At 43.5% G+C, this 6,960-nt stretch overlaps 1 protein-coding gene and 1 long non-coding RNA gene across 5 annotated transcripts in view; one reads left to right on the forward strand and one right to left on the reverse strand.

Moving 5' to 3' along the window:
- The window catches only part of LOC308395840 (uncharacterized protein), a 102,111-nt gene that overhangs the window by 91,961 nt on the left and 3,190 nt on the right, over positions 1 to 6,960 (forward strand). The window contains exons 7-9 of one of the 4 annotated variants that reach the window (XR_013971481.1): positions 119 to 296; positions 474 to 3,128; positions 4,775 to 6,190. The exons of 1 other annotated variant lie outside the window; for it this stretch is intronic. The gene's annotated coding sequence lies outside the window, so the exon portion shown is untranslated. Of the gene's footprint in view, positions 1 to 118; positions 297 to 473; positions 3,129 to 4,774 lie in introns of those variants that run through there. 2 more of the 4 variants (XR_013971480.1, XM_080880844.1) reach the window with 2 other exon arrangements.
- LOC308395842 lies at positions 2,159 to 4,116 on the reverse strand. The gene is made up of 2 exons (XR_013971483.1): positions 3,198 to 4,116; positions 2,159 to 3,102 (listed from the first exon to the last, which is right to left on the reverse strand). It is a non-coding gene; the product is annotated as an uncharacterized lncRNA (long non-coding RNA).

Raw genomic sequence — 6,960 nt, forward strand, 5'->3', positions numbered from 1 at the left:
ATAGAAGGACACAGACTCTAATTGAGGAGATGCTAAAAACTCAGCTCAGAGATCAATTTTTATCCTTCATGACTATTATAACCAAAGCATAGAGTATGAGTTTAAAATTTGTTTTCAGTTTTCTAGAGAGGCCCCTTTGAGATGGCAGCATCCTGGGAGAAACGGAACCTGGGCCGCCGTCTCCAGCCCGAGTCGTTGGACCAGAACCAGGCGGTGGTTATAGCCGAGCTAGCAGACTGGAATCCAGCTACCACACCAGCAGTGACACACCCAGTAAACCAGAACAACAGCCACAGGTGAGCAGGGAAACGACACAGCTGAATAACCGTGTCAACCCCTCACTGAAACAATACAGCTTTGAGTTACACTCACAAACCTACACAGATTGAAACCTTGTGTGCAGACCTGCCTCCAAACAAGAATAACAGAGGACTCCTCCTCTTATTGTCTTCCTTCCTCACCATCCTCACCAGAACGACAGGTCTGCACTCCAACGAGAGACCCCAACACACAGAGGAAACTGCAGGACTGGAATCTTCATGTGAAGAAAATATCTGTGATCATCGGTGACTCCTATGTGCACAGACTCCTCCGTCCTATAAAGCAGAGGGGTACAGATCGACAGATTTCCATGAGCGAAATGTTGCCACCCGGTGAGGCCCAGTTGGAGAAAGCACCCTGTGGAAAATCTGGTTTTATAACTTTGGACTGAATACCAGTGATGGAGCTGAAAATGGGACTAAAGGCAGAGCAGTCAGCAATCTTTCTAAGGCCCTTATCTGTAAAGAACAAGCCACAATGTTGGATCTTAACAACTTTATTACAGGTTTAGATGAACAGATTCCTGCACTTCCTACTGTGATATTCGGCACAGAAGGACAACATTCACTCGACTAGTAGAGCAGCAATGTGTATGTTAGAACAGTGGAACCAGTGTGTAAATGAGCCATCCCCATAAGCCTTGGAAAAGTGGGAGGAGTGATTCACCTTTCTTAAGTTCCAATGCTCAGTAGGTCCTTTGGACAGAAATAAGTTCTTCTTTCAATAATTGTTTATTCTGTTCATTATAGAATCAGCTATGCTCCAGTGGTCAGGAGAAGCTTCTGCTATATGAAGCTGTTACAGTGCTTTTTGTTACACTGAACGAGAGTAGTTTTTCTTGTTGCTTGTTTGATCTACTTCCATTTAAAAGATTATAATTACTGAAGTGAATGTGTTTTCAGATAGTTTACAGTGCCACTGAAGCTCCACTCAACCAAGTGTGCCTCAACAGTCTGAAATGAAAAGATTTTTCTTGCTTTTTTATAAAACAATATAATATAATATAATATAAAACAATAATTTTGGATGTTTCTTTCGGCTCTTGAGGTGCCCTCATTGAGTGGGGTTTGCCCAGTATCCTCGAGGGTATGTGAGGAGCCTTCCATAGTTGGGTTGTTTGGTTTTTACCCCAGCAGCCATTCATCTCCATCTCAACAGTTCATGACCAACATGCCGTGGCTGCCCCCTGTACCTGTTGAGTACCTGTACCCTCATCCACTGGAGCCTGGACCTCCAGCTGATTGCAGCCACTTCAGTGCAAGGAGGAGATGCTTGCTTTTTGTGTGACTGTCTGTCACCCTTCCCTTTCTACCCTAACCCATTTTCCACTCCAGCTTCTACCCGACCCGGTTCAGACCCCTCCTCAGTCAGGGAGGGGTCTGAACAGACTGTCGCAGGATTCTCATTAATACAGGAAAGAAGGGATTTGAAGACGAGATGAGGACTTTTAGCAATTCCCTCCCCCAACCAAATCCTAACCTTAACCCACCATCCAGTCCTGTGCCCCTTCTCTCCTCATACCGGTACCCACAGTTCAGACCCCACCTCAGGCCCCTTACTGCCTGAGGAGGGGTCTGAAGTATTTTCCAGCCTTATAAAGAAAGGGAAGGCTGAAGTGGCAGACTGTCATGCAAAAAGCGAGCATCTCCTCCTTGCACTGCTTACAGTCAAATGACAAAATATATGAACTCTTTTTAAACAGGAAAAAGGAAGAAATTGTACACCAGAGGGGGCAAGAAGGAGAAAACTTGAATATAAACTCAAAAGAAAAACCGCTGTTCCTTCCCTCCCCCAGAAGGCAGTAGAATATCATCATGTTAAATGTTAAATGCCACTTTGGGGGGGGGGGGGTAAAATTACTTGACAAATATGTTTCTCTTTTTTGTTATTTCGTCCCTCTTTGTTACAGCTACAGGAGGACAATAAACAGAAGAAGGAGAGCGGCACCAAAGAGGCGAAAAAACGAAAGAGCGCACCACCTCCTCCCCCAGAAGGCAATAGAATATCATCATGTTAAATGCCACTTTTTTTGGGGGGGGGGGGGGGCTTTTTTTCCCATTCAGATTGCATGGTTTAACATGCTATGCTTTGTTGAAGTTCTTTGTGTTTCAATAAACTCCCTGTATTTACACAGTACTGCATTGACTTATATTTTCCCAGTAACAGCGGATTACCATGGAGCGTACAGTTTTCAGTTGAGGTTGTAGAAGTCTGGCAAAGCAAAAATAAAAATAATAATAAAAAAAGCTGTTTAGATCCACAGCTCAAAAAACTCCTACGAGGGCAGGAGGATGCCACCTTTACACAACATGACAGTCAACCTCTACCACGGACGCGGAGTCAGGACCCGCTGTTCACTTTCAGTCCAAAAGTCTGGAACAGCAAAATCAGTGACTTCAACTTGGTGGGGAAAATGTGTCACGGTCCCCGTGTCTCTCTGGTTCGCTCACGCTGGCTACAGGTTTTGTTGTTCTTGTTGTTCGTTTTTGTTTTCTTTGTCTCTCCTCCTCCTCTCTGCCTGGGTGGAGATCCTTACGGGCTCTCGCTCTTGGCCCACGCACCTGTGTGATTGTGTCCACCTGCTGCTGATCTGGCTGATTTCCCCAGCTAATATTCAAGGAAGTGGCACAGAGCAGCTCACCGCTGGAACGTTGAACCTCCTGAGTTCGTTCATTATGAGAAGTGTTTGTAAAATTTGCCACAGACGTCCATGTGATCAACAACAGACACACGTGATTCCCCTTCGTGGTCTAAACCAATCAGTAAATGTCCGTGGTCCAGCTGGAAGTGGAGGTGGATATAGACAGGTGAGTAGCTTGAATGAAGCGATATCGATTCATTAAATCCTGAATTGAATGAATATAAATGTGTTTTACCAGAAACGCCAGAATCTCAGGTTAAAGCTCACAAAACTATTTCAACAACAACCAGCAAATGAGAGCAGGAAACGCATTCCACACGAAGACGTAAACAGAGCGGACCGACGCATCAGAATTAGCTTAGTCGGCGTGGGGGCTAATATCATCCTTAATTCCTTCTTACTTTTGCTGTTTTGCTTCCAACACGATAAAACCCACAGTTCACGCACAGCGAGCTGTGCGTGAACTGTGAGAGAAACTTCAAGAAAAGTTTCCCATCTCAAACATGTGTTTTCTGCATTACTCATTCGCTTATTACCCATCAGTCTACCGTTGTTTACAGCGCTGGCGGCCGCTGTCTTTTCTTTCCTTTGTACTTAAATGACGTCGGATAAGAAAGCTTAATTTCTGCTGTTTAATACTGAAGAAATGTAAACTTTTTCAAATTAGGTATAATTGCAGAATATTTTTAAGGTTATCTGCTATAAAATCCATGCCAGGAAAATCTCCTTTATGTTTTTTATTTTATTTTATTCTCAGTTACTTTGACACAACGGCATGTGCTGTGATGGTCACATCTCTGATAAAGTTTAGTGTCAGTACTGATAAATGATCAGAATTATAAGATCTCTCACTTTCTGAGTAAAAATTGCACCAAATCGAATCTGGACCTTGTGAATCGGAATCAAGTGGATTATAGAAATCAGTGATGATACACAGGCCTTGTGAATATCCTAGGACCGACAGAAGTGGATATAACTGACCGTGGGCAATGAGAAAAGATGAAAAGAACGATTGATAACTTTTTTGTCAAGTTAAGGCCTGATCGATCTGAAATTCATAGCCAGTGCTCTGACAGGGAGCCATCAATCTTTGAACGCTGATTTGGGTGCGCCCAACTTTTTTTAATAGTGTGCATAAGAAAAAGCCAGAAGAGGGAGCACCTCTGATTCAATCCCAGTTGCAAAGCAGCTGACCAGCTTCTCTGTGTGTGTATGTGTCTCTCTCTCTTTTACACAAAAAACACATGTCAATGCGCTTGCAAAAACTTTAATATGCAAAGCACAGGACGTCCCGGCTGGTCGCCCTCCGGTGGACCACAGATGCAATTGCAGCAGAGGGAGCCCCTCTTGTTAAATCCCAGTTGCACTGCAGACCTCACTGTGTGTGTGTGTGTGTGTGTGTGTGTGTGTGTGTGTGACAGAGACAGAGAGAGAGGGAGAGATACAAAGGAATGTAATTCAAATTTTGCACTTCAGACCTTACTGAGTGTGTGTGTGTGTGTGTGACAGAGAGAGAGAGAGAGAGAGAGACACTTGCTGTGGATTTAAAAATTTTAAAAAACACACAGAAAACCCAAAGAGAAAAAGAGGCACACAAGTCGATTTGTACCGCATTGAGTTGCAAAGCAGCTGACCAGCTTGTGTGTGTGTGTGTGTGTGTGTGTGTGTGTGTGTGTGTGTGTGTGTTGACAGAGAGAGAGAGAGACAGAGTGAGAGAGAGGGAGAGATACAAAGGAATGTAATTCAAATTTTGCACTTCAGACCTTACTGTGTGTGTGTGTGTGTGTGTGTGTGTGTGTGTGTGTGTGACAGACAGACAGACAGAGAGGGAGATTCAAAGCATCAGGACCAGGAGATGACACAGTGCTCCAAAGGCCTGGTTCTGCTGCCTCCTCCTCCACCCACCTGCTGCAGAGGCTTCTGTGAAGGGAAACTGCTACATGTTATGTCACCGATCCCTGCCATGCTGCGTGTCTAACGACCCGGCAGGGCCTGCTGAGTACAGTGGTGGTGGACCCAGGCCCTCTGCACCTTCCTTTCTCCGATTGGGACCGTTTTGTCCCATCCTTTTTGGTCCGATTCGCCATATCTCCAGAACCGAAGAAGCCATCGGCGTGGCCTCTTCGCCACAGCGTCCGGCACCCACCAAAACCCCCACCTAGACACCAACCTAACCCCTAATTATTGCTAGTTATTTTAATTTTTACCTGTCGTCTTGTGTTCCAGTTGGTCGCAGCAGCAGTGTGTTACCAGTCGCCAATACTCTCCTCTTTAGTTTGAGAAGTCTCCTTTTGTATTAACTATGCTTTTCCAAAAACGTCTATCTTTGTGTACACGTTGAATGAATGTTAATGGGAGACCAGTTCTTTGGGGGGTTTTTTTGGGGTTTTTTTGTGGACAATCCTTGTCAGTGTTGGAGGAGGACTGTGAAGGACGACCGTTTTGCTCTCCCTGACATTTCGTATTAATGCTGATCAAGAACAAAAATGAGAATGACACTGCTGGAAGTTATCACATCACTATAGTTTCTTTTAATAAGCACTTTTTAAAACTTTATATATTTATAATGCAAGGTAGCTAATGAGTAGACATACTGAGTTTGTGGGTCTCGTCTTTATGACATGTTTTAAAAAAAAAAAAAAAAGAGAGAGAGAAAAAGATTTCTCTCACAAATGTTTACAAAAATAACATATATTATTTTCATCTCAACAATGATTTTTTTAACAGAACATGATGTCAAAAACAGAATTATCAGATATATTTACAAAGCGAACATTTATTGTTTGATTACAAGAATTACGTTTTCAAAGCAAACAAGGTAAAATTAACAATTTTGGAAACATGTTTACAACCGTAACATGGCATCACACTCGTGTAACATGGGAAAAAAATCAAAACTTAGTTTAAAAAAAAAAGACAATAAGTTTTTCATCACACCATAACTTGAAAAAGCACTGGATTGGTGAATTCTGTAACACCAATTCTTTATTTGTCCAACTTTGACACCGAGTGCAGTCTTTTGCCTGCAGCTTTTGTTTTTTTGTTTTTTTTTCTCCATACAGGTGACCCAGGAGTTCTTTTTTTTTTTCTCTCTCTCTTCCCCCCCCCCTTCTCACCGTCTCTTCTCCCCTTTGGTTCTCTTTCTTTCTCTCCCCCTCTTTCTCTCATTCATTCCCCCTGTCCTATTTATTTAAAAAAAAAAAAAAAAAAAAAAAAAAAAATGACAAAGGATGAACTGAAGCTCTGCCATCACGTAATGTCGCATACTGCTGTTTCTGATGTCATTTAAAAAAAAAAAAAAGACAAGCCTGCAGCCTTGCAATCCCGCACATACTGTGCATATGCATTCTTTACCCTGACTGAAGGGTCCGTGTTCACAAAGCCTATCTCTATGTCTGACCAACGCCTGCTGACATTGGCAGGGATGAACACTGCGCTTGTGCTCACAACCTGAGGCTCTTCATCCTCCAGCAGGACGGGAAGTTCCACGTGATCAAGCTCCAGTTGCAGTGTTGGAGGCTTCTTTTTTGGATGCACTGGCTGGATCACCATACGATATGGGATGTCGTAGTACAGTTTGTACAGGGTGAATCCAAACGTACGCTGACATGGAGATGTAGACAGAATCTTACATTTCTGAAGGTCCGCTTGACTGACCTTTAGCTCGAGTAGCAGATCCTTGATTTTCTCAAAAGATACGAAATCCCGGTTCATCAGGAGGCCAACTGAACTCACCAGAACGAGAATTTTCTTCTGAGTTTCAGGATCGATCTGTTTTGGAAGCCTTTTCAGTACATCGACCAACCATGGCATGCCATGTTCCTTGTATCTGTCAAGATTCCGGGCATAGCAAAGCGAACGTCGCTCCATCTCCATTGAAATATCTCCAACCATGGCTGATGACTGTGCCTCCACTGAAGGCTGTTGGTCATCGTTGTGGACTTCAACAAAATCAACGAAGTTCCAAGTTGCCTTACGGGTTCCCCGGAGATCACGAA

The sequence above is a fragment of the Rhamphochromis sp. 'chilingali' genome (assembly GCF_963969265.1).
Source record: "Rhamphochromis sp. 'chilingali' genome assembly, chromosome: 4".
NCBI classification, from domain to species: domain Eukaryota; kingdom Metazoa; phylum Chordata; class Actinopteri; order Cichliformes; family Cichlidae; genus Rhamphochromis; species Rhamphochromis sp. 'chilingali'.